General features: G+C 32.7%; 1 non-coding gene across 1 annotated transcript; it reads left to right on the top strand.

The window, feature by feature from the left end:
* The first annotated feature begins 6,399 nt into the window (after positions 1 to 6,399).
* LOC139903776 (small nucleolar RNA R71) lies at positions 6,400 to 6,506 on the top strand. The gene has a single exon (XR_011778569.1). It is a non-coding gene; the product is annotated as a small nucleolar RNA R71 (small nucleolar RNA).
* The last annotated feature ends 11,584 nt before the right edge of the window (positions 6,507 to 18,090 follow it).

The following is an 18,090-nucleotide window of genomic DNA, read 5'->3' as shown; positions in this document are numbered from 1 at the left end:
ACGGTCATCCTTTCTCTTAGGGGCTTCTACCTCTTCTTGCCTTACTCCACTTCCCCCTTCACCTCTTAAGGTAGGGTTATTAGCAACAAAAGTCTTTAACTTCTCATCTAATTGATCATTGATCAACGTCTTAATCTTCTCTAACAAAGTTGGAGTATAACGTATCAAGGCTTGCCCTATTTGCCCCGAAATGTCATTTGGCATGTTAACTTCTTCCGATTCGTTGTGAGAGTCTTCTATAGACTCCGTGGATGGGGTGCGGACGTACTCATCATCCTCATCTTGACCTCGGTTTGGTGATACAATAGCCATACTGAAAATCACAATCAACCCATTAATTCAAATACCGGTAACACCATTATTCAACAAAATCAAACCATTCGAAAGAATTCCTAACTCGTTTCACCATAACTATAGTAGGCGTTCATGTGTACTAAAATGAAGTAATAACAATGGCCTGTTGTTATTACACCATTCATTACACATTAAGTCCACTATAACATCATGGCTAACGAGTATCAAACTCCTTTCATAAACCAATCATTATACTACGGGTCTAGTCGATGACTCTACCCTATGGAGCATGGCACAACTATACGACTATAACACTTATGCAAGTCCTAAACCGCTTATCCTTTCACAACAATGGTTTAAGCCTAGATAATCCCTATCGTGGATTATCCAAGTCCCTTAAACCACAGCTCTGATACCAACTTTTAACGCCTTGAATCGAGTAAAATTTTTTTTTTTTTTTTTTTTTTTTTTTTTTTTTTTTAAATTCAAGTCACTGGCCGGACAAGGCTTATGCCGCGGCGCGACACAACACATAAATTTTTAGACTCCTTAACCCTGGTTCTGTTTTGAACTTCAGTGCATTGCCGCGGCGCGGACCCCTTTGCCGCGGCGCGACATAACCCTGTTCCGGGTGCCTGACCTGCAACATTGTATATAAACCAACTTTTGCACATTCCATCATTCTCAAACACATACAAAACAACATTATTCATACCCAAACATCTGAAATCAGTTTCTAACATCGTATACCATCTAATAACAACATTTAGACATCAAACGTGTTCTCATGAAACAAAACCATCATTTGGTCCCAAATTCAATAATGACAAACATGACACTTCAAATACATGGCGTTTGATAAGCGGTAACCATAGAGCGTGATTACAAAAGGGACTTGCAATACCACTTACGCTAATGCCAATGCTCCTCTAGCACTTCACACGGGCTCCTTACCTTCACGATGAACCTTAGCACCTAAAACATAAAACATCATGGGGGTAAGCTTTTACACTTAGTGAGTTATAGGAAAGCAATAAACATAAAACATAAACATAAATCATTTGGGCATAATCGAAACACTTATCCTTCAACCCTTAGGTTGCTTGCATACTTTCGGATCCGTTCATTCATACCATAGACATGACTTACTAGGCCGAACCTAGTAATCATGTCTAAGCTAACCATAGACATACTAAATATGCCTAAGCTATCATCATCTCATACGTAGACACCCAAAGTGTCTAAGCTAACACGAACCATAGGCAAGATTACTAGCAATGTGATAACCTTGCCTAAGCTAAACATCAACCATAGATACAACTATTGAGCTAACCCAATAGTTCTATCTAAGCTACATAACTAGTGCACTTAGTCGTTACTCTCTTGCACGGATGCAATCCGAGAACACTAAGCCACTCTTGACCCGCCCATATTACCCCCTATAAACTCACCTTGTTTAAATGGATTTCCTTGATCACTTGTGACCTCTTTTCCTTGATTAGCACCTATATATGAGCTTATCTCATTAATCACATAACTAAATCAAAATCATAACTTTCTTGGATCATTACATCATTTATACTTACTCATACACTTAACCCCCTAATCACAACATACATACATACACACATACTTTCTAACCTTGAACTCATCTTTTCTAAAACAAGCATGTTACCAATCAAACATCACCTTTTAATCATGTACATTACTAACTCATCACTTTTAGCTTTATCATGCAACTTTTCCTTTAATCCTTTCATTAAACATCAAATGTGCATAGTAATTCAATTTCATTACTAACACCATTAACTTGTCAAATTATCAATTTCTATAACCTACAACAATAACCATAGTTCATACATGAACATCCTTCATCACAATTTCTAGCTAGAACACATAATCATCTCTTTGAGACATTTTAACAAACACTTGGTGTGCATGACTAGAAATCTAACTAGAACATCATCATTCTCACCATAATCATGCCATACATCTATAATGCAAGTTCATACATGTAATTACTTCCAAAATCATCAACAAATCCATTCTAACTCAAACAATTGTGCACAACTCAACAAATAGCAACTTTCTTAAGCATAATCTCATCATTAACATACAATGCAAGCAATAATTAGACACAAAATCCATACCTTGTCTTTTAGAGTTTAAGAACCCTAATTGTGCACAAAGAGAGTGAAATTGGAAGATTGAAGCTTGCTAGAGTGATTAAGGTGTGTTAGATTTCACTAATTCAAGCTTGCATGGGTTAAATTTCAACAATTGAGGAATCCTCCTCTTCCCTCTTGCAAAAGTCGACACTCTCAAGGCTCCAGGAAGGTTTTCTGTAATTTTTCTTGCACTAATAACACATTCCAGCATTTTGATTCTTTTTATTAAAATAACTTTGGCCTATTGACACTTTCTACCCTCCCCACCACAACTCTAGTTAGGGAAGTCCTTAATCTTAACTTTTCACCCTTAGTCCTTCCTAACTTAACCAATAAACTTAACTTTCATCCATTAACATAAAATGACTTTTACCATATAATTTCTTGGCAATAAAAATTTACATAAAATAATACCTTAAATATTTGGGATGTTACAGCAAACCATGGAATTTCATTATAATCGATCTTCAAAAGATATTCATCAGGAAAGTTATCTTGTATGGCCGATTCATTTAGAACTTCTAATTCAGGATTTTCAAGACGAGAAAGATGATCAGCGGCGAGATTTTCTGCTCCCTTTTTGTCTCGGATTTCAATATCGAACTCTTGTAAGAGTAAGATGCAACGGATTAATTATGGTTTGACATCTTGTTTCGAAAATAGGTATCTAAGAGCAGAATGGTCGGTATAGACCACCGTTTTTGCTAGAACGAGATATGAACGAAATTTGTCAAAAGCAAAGACAATAGCAAGGAGTTCTTTTTCAGTAGTTGTGTAATTCGTTTGTGCTCCTTGTAATGTCTTACTAGAGTAATAAATATGTTGAAATCGTTTTTCAATCCTTTGTCCTAAAACGGCTCCCATTGCAAAATCACTTGCATCGCACATGAGTTCAAATGGTAGATTCCAATTTGGAGTTATCATGATCGGCGCATTAGTGAGTTTTTCTTAAAAAATATTAAAAGATTTGATGCATTCATCTGAAAAGATGAATGGAGCATCATTTTCTAGGAGTTTATTCATAGGAGTGGCAATTTTAGAAAAATCTTTTATGAAACGTCGGTAAAAACCGGCATGCCCTAGAAAACTCCTAACTCCTCTAACATTGGTGGGATGTGGAAGTTTAGCAATTACATCTACTTTAGCTCTATCCACTTCAATTCCTTCTTTTGAAATTTTGTGACCAAGAACGATGCCTTCTTTAACCATGAAATGTCATTTCTCCCAATTAAGTACTAGATTTGATTGTTCGCATCTAATAAGCATTCGTTCAAGATTAACTAGACATATTTCAAAAGTATCACTGAAGACTAAAAAGTCATCCATGAAAACTTCCATGCATTCTTCTATCATGTCGGGGAAAATCGTCATCATGCACCTTTGAAAGGTTGCAGGGGCATTGCAAAGTCCAAATGGCATGCGTTTGTAAGCAAAAGTACCATAAGGGCACGTGAATGTAGTTTTCTCTTGGTCCTCGGGTGCTATTGGAATTTGAAAATATCCGGAAAAACCATCAAGGAAACAATAGTAACTATTTCCAGCCAACCTTTCTAACATTTGATCAATGAAAGGTAAGGGAAAGTGATCTTTTCTGGTGGCGTCATTTAATTTTCTATAATCAATACAAACTCGCCATCCTGTTACAGTCCTAGTAGGAATAAGCTCATTTTTTTCATTTGTGATGACAGTCATGCCACCTTTCTTAGGTACGCATTGAACTGGGCTTACCCATGGACTATCAGAGATTGGATAAATTAAACCTGCATCAAGCAGTTTAATAATTTCTTTCTTAACAACATCTTGCATATTAGGATTTAGTCTTCGTTGGCGTTGTACATAGGTTTTATGGCCTTCTTCCATAAGGATTTTATGTGTGCAATACGAAGGACTTATGCCTTTAATGTCATGAATCTTCCATGCAATAGCTGGTTTATGAGCTTTTAGCACGAAAATGAGTTGAGATTTTTCATTTTCCGTAAGAGAAGACGATATTATTACAGGTAATTCAGATTCACCATGTAAATAATCGTATTCCAAATGGTTTGGAAGTGACTTTAACTCTAATGTCAGTGGTTATTCTATCGATGATTTGTATCGATATCTGTCTTCCTATTTTAACATTTGAAGTTCTTCTGTTGTTGGTTCGTATTCATTAGTCATGAGTGCAGCTAACATTTCAGCTTTATCAATTGGTTCAGTTCCTTCTCCTAAAGAACATTCTCCTGTTCCTTGTAATTCTGGAAATTCTTCTAATAATTTTGCATGTGAATCTATGGTTTGAATATAATAACATGTATCATCTGCAGATTGCGGTTGTTACATGGCTCTATCAACAGAAAAGGTAACACTCTCGTCCTCTATACTTAGGGTCAATTTCTTACCAAACACGTCTATTATTGCTTTAGCCGTGTTTAAGAATGGTCTTCCTAATATGAGAGGAACTCGAGAATCTTCTTCCCTGTCCAAAATAACAAAATCTACTGGAAATACTAAAGTACCAACTTTAACTAGCATGTTCTCCATTATCTCTCTAGGATATTTTACTGATCGATCGACTAGTTGTATGCTTATTCGTGTTGGTTTTAATTCTCCAAGGTCTATTTTAGCGTATAGTGAATACGACATTAAATTTATACTAGCACCTAAGTCTGCCAATGCTTCTATTAAACTATGACTACCCAGAAAACATGGAATTGTGAAACTTCCTGGATCTGATAATTTTTCTGGTATCTTATTCAACAACACTGCAGAACAATTAGCATTCATAGTAACAGCCGAGAGTTCTTCCATTTTCTTTCTATTTGTGATTAGATCTTTCAAGAATTTAGCATATCTTGGCATTCCTAAAATCACATCAATGAAAGGAAGATTGACATTTATTTGTTTAAACATATCCAAGAATTTAGATTGCTCGGCTTCAAGTCTTTCTTTTCTCATTTTACTCGGGTAAGGAAGCGGTGGTTGGTATGGTTTAACATAAGGTTTAGCCTTAACTGTGTTATCTTCATTAACCTTTTCAACTACCGGTTATGTTTCCTTATCTTGCTCAGATTGTGGTGCCTGTGTAGTAGGAATAGAGTCATCAGAAATTTTAGGTATTTCAGGTGGTTTAAGTGTAATACCACTTCTTGTGGTAATGGCTTTAGCTGTTTCATTCCGGGGGTTAGCATTTGTATCGCTAGGTAGACTCCCAGGTTTTCTTTCCCCTATTAACCTTGCTAGATTGCTTACTTCTTGTTCCTGATTTTGAATTGAAGCTTGTTGATTTCTAAATGCTTGAGCATTTTTTTCATTGGTTTGTTTCTGAGATGTGAAAAATTGCGTTTGATATTCAACTAGCTTCGACATCATATCTTCTAAATTTGGCTTTTTATCATTGGTTTGTAGTGGTTTATTTGGAAAAATAGGTCTTTGCTGATTGTAAGTATTATTAGATACTTGTTGATTGCAAGGACCTTGTTGGTTGTTGTATGGAACATTTCGGTTATAATTTTGATTTTGATTGTAGTTTGGTCTTGGCGGTTGATAATTATTCTGATAATTATTTCCAGGCCTTTGGTTCATGTATGAAACATTCTCTCTTTGTTCCATTGTTTGTTCGATACTAAGACAATCTTTTGTCAAATGTGGCCCTCCACACTGCTCACAACTAATTCGTATTGAGTGAATATCTTTAGTCATCTTTTCCATTCGTCTCTCGAAAGCATCTATCTTTGCAGAAATGGAATTAAAGTCATGGCTAGAATCGGCTCTAGTCGCTTTAGATGATCTAACGATGTCTTTTTCTTGATGCCACTCATGTGAGTGGGAAGCAGTGTTATCAATAATTTTGTAAGCTTCAGTTGCGGTTTTCTTCATAATGGAACCACCAACTGCTATATCGATGTCTTTTCGTGTAGTGATGTCGCATCCTTGGTAGAATATTTGATAAGTGTCTAAACCATGTTGAGGACATCCTCTTAACAACTTTTCAAATCTTGTCCATGCCTCATATAGTGTTTCATTTGGCTTCTGTGTGAACGTAACAATTTCTCCTTGAAGTCTCACGGCTTTAGATGCTGGAAAGAATTGTTTAAGAAAATTTTCAACTAAAACATCCCATGTATCAATTGCCCATTCAGGTAACGATTCTAACCAATCTTTGGCTTCTCCCTTTAAAGTCCAGGGAAATAACATGAGATATATCTGTTCATCCTCAACTTATCTAATTTTAAATAGAGTACAGATCCTATTAAAGGTACGAAGATGTTCGTTTGGATCTTCCTTCGGTGCACCACTAAATTGGTATTGATTAGTTACCATGTGTAGTATCTGTCCTTTGATTTCATAATCTAGCGCATTAATGTCTGGTTGAGTAATTGCGTGACCTTGGCCAGTGTGTTTAGCTCTCATTCGGTCTTCCATACTTAGAGGTTCCAGATTTTCCATGATTGAATTTGTTGAATCTGAATCACTAGAGGATTCTGACTTAATGTTTTTTTTTCCTCGACAATCTCTGGATGAGTAATTTTTGGTTCAGAAGGAATGATTAGTGGTTCAGGATCTCTGAATTGTCCCTGAATATCTTCCGGATTCTCAATTGTGAGGTCGGATTCAAAAAATGGATTATCGGAAATTTGAATTGGAGTTCTTGGTCGACTAGATGACGATTCTAAAGAAAAATCAACGGCGACAATATTGGCTAGATGTCTTGATCGAGTTACAGGTGGTGAACGTATGAAAGGTGGTGAACGTTTTTCTCGGTGCATTCACTGAATATCCTATTAGTTATAAAATATAAAAAATTATATAAGTTATCAAATTAATAGATTTTTCTGATTTTGCCCACGTTTCGAATAGCCAATAGATACAGCAGGTAGCCAGGACCCTTTAAATCGGAAGCCCACAACTCGCCACTAACAAATCCAACTATTGCTACGAACCAGAAAATTTTGAATGTCTATCAATTTAACCACTTAAAATAATTTTTTTCGTTGAAATTTAAAGAAAATAAAGAAAACTCTATGTCCTAAAAACTAGAGCGTCGAGAAATAAGAAAAAAAAGAGTGCGTCGTAAAATGTCAAAAAATAAGAGGTCGAAAAATAAGCGTCGAAAAATAAAAGTCAAAAAATAATAATAACAAAATGCAGCGTCGAAACTTAAAATTCTAAAAACTAAAAATTAAAACTTACGTCTAAAGGTATTAAAGCTTAAAGGAATTCTAAATCCAAAATGGCAATAACTTAAAAAGTACTAAAATCTATTAAAATATTAAAGCGATAAGCAACGTCGTAGAATTCTAAAGCGCCTAAATCTTAATCTAAAGAAAAAGCACTTAAGGGATTTACGGCAAAGCCTAAGAATCTAGAAATAGAAATTAACTACGGCAAAAACTAAATTTAAACTAATTACAAATGAAAAAATACAAATTACGAAATAAAAAGATACAAAATATAAAAATAAACCTAAAAGTTATAAAAATACAATTTTTATAAAAATATTATATTTATATTATTATTTTATAAAAGTATTAATTGTAAAACTAATTAAAACTTAAAATACAAATTAATTAAAACTAAAACTAACTAATATTAAATTAAAACCCTAATTAATATTAATTAATAATAATAATTATTAATAACCTAACCCTAATCGTACCAGTTTAAGGATCAGAGCTGTCTTTTCAACTCATGCGATCGCATGAGTTATATGTTATATGTCCATGCGGTCGCATGGATCCGGATACCAGGCCAGTTCTTGGGTTGCTACAGTACCTTGGCCCGATTACTTTTAATTAATTTTTTTTCCTGTTTTATATTTTATAGAAAATAAAATGTAATAAAAACTAAAAAAAAAATTACTTGTTAGTTTTAATTTTTAACAAAAGAAATAAAAAATATAAACTTTTTAATTTAAACACTTAAAAATATAGAAATATTTTTTTTTATGTTTTTAAATTTTTATATTTAAAGATTTTTATATTTTTACAAAAATAGTTTAAAAACCTTATTTTTTTTAAAGCGTTTCGCTTTCGGCATTGTTGAAGTCCCCGGAAGCGGCGCCAAAAATACTTGATGTTATGCGAGGTGTATACGAAATAGTTATATTTTTATTACGAAATACTATTAAATACGATACAATTTTACACAAGTTATTTATTTATTTATAGAGTGGATATACCTAAACCTTGCTACAATACTATAGGCAGTGTACCTAATCGTACAGTAGTGTAGTTTTTAGTAAGTCCGGTTCATTCCGCAGAGAGCTAGCCAAGTTTAACGCTATATTTTTAAACTATATTTGTATAAATAAATAAATAAATAAATAAATAAATAAATAAATAAATAAATAAATAAATAAATAAATATATATATATATATATATAAGTAATATTATTATTATAAAAAGGGGGTTTTACCGTTTAATGACCGGTTTGTCGATTTTATGTCTTAAGTCACAATTAAAACCTAATGTAAAATATTAAAAATAAATATAACTTAATTTAAAGCGTAAATTAAATACGATAATAAAAATTGCGATAATTAAAAAGTGCGATAAATAAAATGACGATAAATAAAATTGCGATAATTAAAAAGTACGATAATTAAAAGTGCGATAAGATATAAAATAAAGGAATTATGCTTATTTAAACTTCTGTAATCATGATGTTCGACGTGTTGATTTTAATTTATTACCATGGGTTAATTGTCCTTCGTCCTGGATTATTCAATATGTCCATACGGTTTTTGTCCATAACAGTCCATCAGTCATAAATATAAAGTGCGAGTGTCCTCGTCAAATTATCCTTATACCCTAAGTCAAATATTCCAACTAATTGGGGACTTAAACTGTAATAAGGTTTTAATACATTGTTAATGATTACACCAGGTTATCGACTGTGTGCAATCCAAGGTTTTAATACTTTATTATCAACTACACCAAGTGTCCTTGTATGTAATCCACCCCTGTTTTAATGAGTCCATTGACTATTAATTCATTTCCGTGTCCGGTTAAATGAATGATTATTAGTATTTATAAATATCCCATCCATCGTGTCCTATCGAGTGTATATGGTTATTTATAGATACGTCAAATTATAAATCTCTATATTAAATTAATTAACTATCATTCAGTTAAACAAATATAAAGCCCATTAATAGTGCATAGTCCAATTTCCACAAGTATCGGTCTTTTGTCCAAACCCCAATTATGGTACAAAGCCCAATTACCCCGTCTTTAATATTTAATCCAACATCACGATTACTTTGGCTTAAATAGGTATAATAATAACTTAGTTACGAGACATTAATTTAAAAAGGTTGAACATAACTTACAATGAGTATTAATCGCATAGTGTTACACGGACAGAATTTTGACTTACAAACTTACAACTTTCGCTAACATAACCTTATTATTATTAACCTTAAATTTTAAAATTAAAATATAAATAAATATTTTGAGAGATAGAGAGTAGATAATATTTTTTTGTATATAATTCGTCGACCAAACGTTGCAATTTATAGGACTTGGCTTGCTACAGTGCCTCATGCGACCACATGACATTTACACTACCTAGCCATGCGATCGCATGGCCAGCTGTACCAGCTCACATTGTCATTTAAAACGTGGGCTGCTCGATTATTTAATATATATAATATAATATATATAATTTTATATAATTAATTATACATTATATTATATTCTTCTGCATTGTTGACTTATAATTTTAGCTCTGTTGAGTTGTGCGTTGATAGTTGGTTCATGTCCCGGTTCCGGATTTTCGAACGTCCTTTCGCATGATTTAATATCTTGTACTTTGCGTTTTGCGTCTCGTACTCTTGTAACTTTTAAACGTTTCTCATCAATAAATTGAACCTCTTGGATTGTACTTTGTACTTTTTAGCTTTTTGGTCGTTTGCGTCTTCAAATTGTCGAATCTGTCTTTTGTCTTCACCTTTTATTATTTAAACGAATATCACTTGTAAATAGAACAATTGCAACTAAAAGCTTGTCTTTCTTGAAGGATAATACTATGAAATATATGTTCGTTTTTAGCATTATCAAAAATCAATAGCGGCAATATTAGCTAGATGTCTTGATCGAGTTACAGGTGGTGAACGTATGAAAGGTGGTGAACGTTTTGCTCGGTGCATTCACTGAATATCCTATTAGTTATAAATATAAAAATTATTAAAGTTATCAAATTAATAGACTTTTCTGATTTTGCCTACGTTTCGAATAGCCAATAGATACAGCAGGTAGCCAGGACCCTTTAAATCGGAAGCCCACAACTCGCCACTAACAAATCCAACTATTACTACGAACCAGAAAATTTTGGATGTCTATCAATTTAATCGCTTTTTTAATTTTTCGTCAAAATTTAAAGAAAATAATGAAAATTCTATGTCCTAAAAACTAGAGCGTAGAAATGAGAAAGAAAAAGCGCGCGTCGAAAAACGTCAAAAAATAAAAAGTCGAAAAATAATAATAAGAAAGTAAAGCGTCGAAACTTAAAAGTCTAAAAACTAAAAATTAAAACTTACGTCTAAAGATATTAAAGCTTAAAGGAATTCTAAATCCAAAACGGCAATAACTTAAAAAGGCACTAAAATTTATAAACTGCGTCGCAAAATTCTAAAGCGCCTAAATCTTAATCTAAAGAAAAAGCACTTAAGGGATTTTACGGCAAAACCTAAAAATCTAGAAATATAAAATAACTACGGCAATAACTAAGTTTAAAACTAATTACGAACGATAAATATACAAATATTTAAAATATACAATTTATAAAGTATTATATAAAAAATATATACTTTTTATATTATTATTTAATAAAAATATTAATTTATATATTTAACAACAATAATTTAACTTAATATTACAAAATATAAATTAAAACTAGAAATATAAACTAATTAAATAATTAAACCCTAATAATAATTATTAAAAATTTAAAAATCCTAATCCGTAATAAATGCTGTACGAGGTTCAGCTGTCATAGAAGCTCATGCGATCGCGTGGGTGGAGAGTTATATTTTCATGCGATCGCATGAGATCGTATAGCAGGCCTGCTGTTGGGCTTCGACATGCTTCGACCCAATCTTAGATTTTAATTATTTTTTTCTGATTTAAATAAAATATTTATATAATATAAAAAAAAACTTATATTTTAAAAATCTAAAAATAAAAATATATTTCTTTATAAACAAAATTCTTAAAAATAATAAATATATATATTTTTAAACACTTATATATATATATATATATATATATATATATATATATATATATATATATATATATATATATATATATATATATATATATATATATATATATTTAGAATAATAGATAGATAAATTTTATAAAAATGATATATTTTTACAAAATAAAAGTATATATTTATTTTACACAAATATACTTTACAAAAATATAGCGTTTTTCTAGCATCCCCGGCAGCGGCGCCAAAAACTTGATGAGTGCAGCGAAAGTGTACGAAATATACTATTATTTTTACTACGAAATATTATACGTTATGATACAAGTTTTAATTAATTTACGGATGAGATATACCTAAACTTTGCTACAACACTTATAGGCAGTGTACCTAATCGTCGAGTAGTTTAGCTTTTAGTAAGTCCGGTTCGTTCCACAGGGAGCTAGTCATTACGTACTATATTTTTAACAACTATATTTATATAAAATACATATAATTATATATAGTAATATTATTATTATAAAAGGGGGTTTTACCGTTTAATGACCGGTTTGTCGATTTTAAATAAAGTGTAAAGATAAATGACGATAATTAAAATGCGTAAAATAAATAACAATGACGATATATAAAATTGCGAATAATAAAATGACAGTAACTAAAAGTACGATGAGAAATACAATAAAAGAATTATGCTTATTTAAACTTCCGTAATCATGATGTTTGACGTTTTGATTTTAATTTATTAATCTGGGTTAATTGTACTTTGTCCTGGTTTATTTGATACCTATCTGGGTTTTGCCCATAATAGTCCATCGATCATAATTATAAAATGATCGTCAAATTAACCTTATTCCCGAAGTCAAATATTCCAACTAATTAGGGATTCTAACTGTAACAAGGTTTTAATACTTTGTTAATAATTACACCAGGTTATCGACTGCGTGTAATCCAAGGTTTTAATACTTTGTTTACAATTACACCAATTATCCTTGTATGTAATCCACCCATGTTTTAATTAGTCCATGATACATTAATTTATTCACTTGGCCATAATGAATAATAAATTACCCAATCCAATTGATTAATTAAATGATTGTAAACGATGTCGTATAAACGTGACTAAATATGACATTCGTAATCATTTTAATAATTATTAGATTAACTAATTTGAAGATAGGTTCGACAGATTCTAATGAGTTGTCATTCAATTAGACAATACCCCCCACCTATTAATAGTCAATAGTCCAATGTTCACAAGTGTCGGTCTTTTGTCCAAACCCTAATTATGGTACAAAATCCAATAACCCAGACTTTAATATCTAGTCTAAAATCACGATTACTTCGGCTTAAATAAGCATAATAATAAATTAGTTACGAGACATTAATTTAAAAAGGAAGAACATAGCTTACAGTGATTATTTATCGCATAGCGTTACCCGGACAGAATTTCGACTTTAAAACCAGTAAAACATTTCTTAAAATAACCCAATTATTATTAATCTTAAATTAAACTTAATATTATAAATATAAATATAAATTACAGAGAAAGAAAGAAAGAGTGTGAGGAGGTGTGTAAACTCGTCCGAAAATTGATGAATTTATAGACTTGGCCAGGATTCTGAATCCATGCGATCGCATGCTTTTTATTCTTCCTGGCCATGCGATCGCATGGCCAGCTGTACTTAGATATTTTGCTTTTTAAAACGTGGGCTGCTCGATTATTTTATATATATAATATAATATATATAATTTTATATAATTTTATATATATTATATTATATTCTTGTGCATAGTTGACTCATAATTTTAGGTCCGTTGTCTCGCGTGTTGATGCTCGATTTATGTCTCGGTTCCGGATTTTCGAACGTCTTTTCGTACGCTTTAATATCTTGTACTTTATGTTTCACAATTTGTAATTTGCACAAAAAATTATTTTCCGTAACTCCCAAAATCCGCGCAAGTCTTTAACTCACTTTTAGTGGCACTTTTGAGTGCACTTTGGCTTTAGTGGCACTTTTCAAGCTTTAGTGGCACTTTTTCTTCAATTCTTTAATCTTCGTGCTTCGTCTTCACATTTATTTATTTAAACAATTACAACTTAAAAATAGAATAATTACAACTAAAAACTTTACATATTGTAATGATATTGCGACTAAATATATGTTCATTTGGAGCACTATCAAATATCCCCACACTTGAACGTTGTTTGTCCTCAAGCAATACAGAACTTGAAATAAAATCACATTTCACTCAAATCACTTTTTTATTCTCACACTTTATACATCAATGATTTTGATACAGCGGTATAAATAATGATAGTAACGATGTGGTTTACAGTCCCACATGACTATGAAAATTTAGATCTTTAAGGAAATTGGATCTTTATGAAAACTTTTGATCTTTTGAAAATTCAAGCTAGATTTTATCCTAGACAAGTTTTCCAGAATAACCCTTCACTGGTGTTTGCAAAATGTTTTTATGGATTGCGTGGCTTTTATATTTTAAAAGTTTAGCTCAAAACTTGCGGTTTTGTGTCACCCACTTGCTAATCCTTGTATTAGGAAAGCACACGTCCAGTTTACTTGCTCCGTATATTACCTTTCGGTAAACTACCGTCCGGTTGTAAAGGAAAGCGATGAACAAGCAACCGTTAAGGCAATGTCTAATGAAATGCAGATGTTTATGGTCCACAACGTGTGGGATGCAATTACTATCCTTTGTAGGAGAAATAGTAAAGATCACCCTAATATTTTTCGATATGGCGCAAGGTCCTGTCTTCGACCATGCTATGCAACCACCATTTTTACGGTTGACACCCAATTTGGTTCAGGTGACCTAATGAATTTCAGGTGAATTCCTAGAATTTTACGTCCAATGGTAATGAACGCATTAAAAATGGGTTTTCAGAAAATAAATCGGTTTGTAATTTTGATCAAAATATTTTTCTCGTTCAAGCTCGAGTTTAGATATCATCGAATTCCATGAGTTTGTAATTCTCAATCTTTAAGGTCAATCTCAAGGATTGGGTAATATCAGGCTTAAAAGCTGATTTTTAAGGAGATTATCCTTTCTGGAGGTCTGATTCATTAGTCTTATCAAGCTAATTTGCACGACGCCCTCCCCATTTTACGAGATAAATCCTTCTCATGGTTAGGATAAATCTGACCACTTGGCGACCCTGTTTGATGCTGAGGTCCGTGGATTTCCTGCTAATTTTCGAGATGACTTTTCTAGATTTTCCGTCAACCTACATCTGGTCTGGACGACAACTTCCTGACCTAAATCAAGAAGCGCGTGTCTTTTTCAGAAGACTTTATTTCCTTTTAATGATGAAATTTATTCATCGTGTAGATCCATCTTTCTTTCAAATATGTTACACTAAATCGGGTAAAACTAATTAGTATCATCCAAAACAAAAGTACCTGCAATAATCTTGTACAAAAATATGTGATATATGTTTTAAAGAACTTGGTAAATTCCTCTCACACTTAGCTTTTATTTTATTTCTTTCTTTGCCTTTTTATTCTCCTTTATTTCATTTTAAATGAATTCAAGCGTTTTGGGTTGTTTCTCAATTTATGTCCTTTCCTAGGTAACAATAATTTCGGTATTATCACCTAGTTTTATCGTTCATAAATATGTATAAACATGATTTTGAATTCATTTAGTTGAAATTTTTTCAAATTTTCACAAAATTCGGCAGTTAAACCAAGTGTAAACCCAAGAGAATTTATAACCCTTCCCCACACTTAAGATCTTGCAATGCCCTCATTTGCAAGAAATCAGTAAAAATTTAAATTCATGAGGGTGATTAGCGTAGAAAAATGATAAAAAATACTGAGTTTGAAAAAATATTATTTTATATCATATTTGGTATTTTATATCTTGTCGTTAAAATTAGTAGCTTTTGCTGAACTTAATGTCAGTCTTTAAAAGTGCGATGTTTTACTCTGTTTTGTATATAACTAAAATACAAACATATATATACATATTTTGGAAGTTTGGTATATAACCTCACGTTCATATAATATTTTTGGCTTACTTTAGATCAATAATATTAAAATAATGATAATAAAATTTTTCGCCCCGCCCTCGGGTAAAGCAATTTCGATTTCATGACCTAGTCTTTAACTTACAACGAATTTTAGAAATCATTTTTTAAACTTAATGAAATAAAGAAAATTTTTGTTTTTTTTAATTCACACAAACCATAAATTTAAAAAGCATATTAATTTCATACAAAACCTTCAAAACAAAAATTCAGAATGGAGGGAGAAAACTAGTTCTTTAGTGTCTGCTAGTGGAAAAGACCAATCGGATTCCATTCTAGGAACTACACGAGAACAGAACATCTAACTCTAGACATCATTTTTTTTAGAACATTTGAATCTCCCCACACTTAGGTAGCTGTGGTGTGGAATTTGTGATGAACTTAATTGTCAATTTCTCTTGGACCATAATCAACTTGCATATCTGTGACTTTTGCTTTAAGCCATTGGTCGGATTCCTGTGTAATATCTACAAATTCAACTAGTTTCGCCTTTTCTTTAGGCGATAGATTAGATACTAACCGGTTACATAATTTAAAGTTCCCCTTGGTTCTAGCATCGCGAATCCGTGTAATAAGTCTCTTCATTGAACTATTAATAACGGGGTCATTTAATTTTGTATCAACAACGGGGTTCTTTGTTATCAGGTCATCATTGGGTGTTACTTCATTTTCCCCACACTTAGGCGTTTTATTATTGTTAAGCACTACCGTTGGAGTTGGTAAAACAATGTGGTTTTTAACAATCGTCTTTATTGGTTCAACGGTTTTGGTTGGTGGAGATTTAGACTTTTGATTCACAAAGGTGATCGATTTTTCACCATCACTAAGTGTCATTCTACCATCTCTTACATCAAATAATGCCCCGGTGGACGCTAAGAATGGTCGACCTAAAATTAGAGGAATGTTTGAGTCCTCTTCTATGTCAATGACAATAAATTCGACTAGAAAGGTTAAATTACCTACTTGAACGGGTAGGTTGTCAGCAATTCCAACTGGGTGCCTAATGGTTTAATCAAAGAGTCAAACACTCATTTCCGTTGGACTTACCTCACCTATACCTAATCTCTTATATAATGAAAGAGGCATAACACTCACACTTGCACCTAAATCTGCTAGTGCATCATACATGACACAATCACTAAGTAGACAAGGAACAATAAATTCACCCGGATCACCCAACGTGGGTGGAGGTTTCGGTGGAACTGTCTTCACCGGGTTTACTTCTACTATTTTTGTTTCTTGCACTTTCTTATTCTTCTTCTTCTTCTTCTTCTTTCCAAAGGTATCACAAACTTTATTACCTATCACTTGCTCATACTCACCTCCTTTTCGTGGAAACGGGATGGGTGGTCTGTATGGTGCCACCACTGGCTTTACATACTCGGGTGGTGGTGGTGGTGTAACTTCTTCATTGTTACTCACATCTAAAACCTTCCCATCTTCTGGTGCTGGTTTTTTAGAATTTGTTGACACCATATTAACATTCTCATTCCCAGGATTTACTTCATTGTTATTCGGTAGCTTTCCTTGTTCACTCTCACTCATCATGCTAGCAAGAGTACCTACGTGTTTTTCTAGATTCAAAATGGAAGCTTGTTGAGTTCTAAATGACTGATCAAACCTCTCATTTGTTTGGGTTTGAGATGTAATAAATTGTGTTTGAGATTCCATTAGCTTTGCCATCATTTCTTTCAGATTTGGCTTTTTATCTTCAGTTTGTTGTGGTGGTTTATACAAGCTAGGTCTTTGTTGATTGAAAGTGTTGTTTTGAGTTGGTTGGTTATTCGGACCTTGTTGGTTATACGAGTTATTGTTGGGTCCATTTGGATTGTAAAGAATGTTTTGATTTCGATTGAAGTTTGGCCTTGGCGGTTGATAATTATTTTGATAATTATTTCCCGGCCTTTGGTTCATGTAGGAAACATTCTCACATTGTTCCATCGTTTGCTCAATGTGACAATCTTTCGTTAAGTATGGTCCACATCATTGCTGACAACTGATTCGTATTGCGTGAATATCTTTAGTCATCTTTTCCATTCGTCTCTCAAAAGCATCTATTTTTGCGGAAACGGAATCAAAGTCATGGCTAGAATCGGCTCTAGCCGCTTTAGATGAACGAAAGATATCTTTTTCCTGATGCCACTCATGTGAGTGGGAGGGTGTGTTATCAATAATTTTGTGAGCTTCAGTTGCGGTTTTCTTCATAATGGAACCACCAGCTGCTGTGTCGATGTCTTTTCGTGTAGCAACTTCGACACCTTGGTAGAATATTTGTACTATTTGATAAGTGTCTAAACCGTGTTGAGGACATCCTCTCAACAACTTTCCGAATCTTGTCTACGCCTCATATAATGTTTCATTTGGCTTTTGCGCGAACGTA

This window comes from Rutidosis leptorrhynchoides, chromosome 3, assembly GCF_046630445.1.
Source record: "Rutidosis leptorrhynchoides isolate AG116_Rl617_1_P2 chromosome 3, CSIRO_AGI_Rlap_v1, whole genome shotgun sequence".
NCBI lineage: Eukaryota > Viridiplantae > Streptophyta > Magnoliopsida > Asterales > Asteraceae > Rutidosis > Rutidosis leptorrhynchoides.
This window is presented reverse-complemented; position numbering and strand designations above follow the sequence as displayed.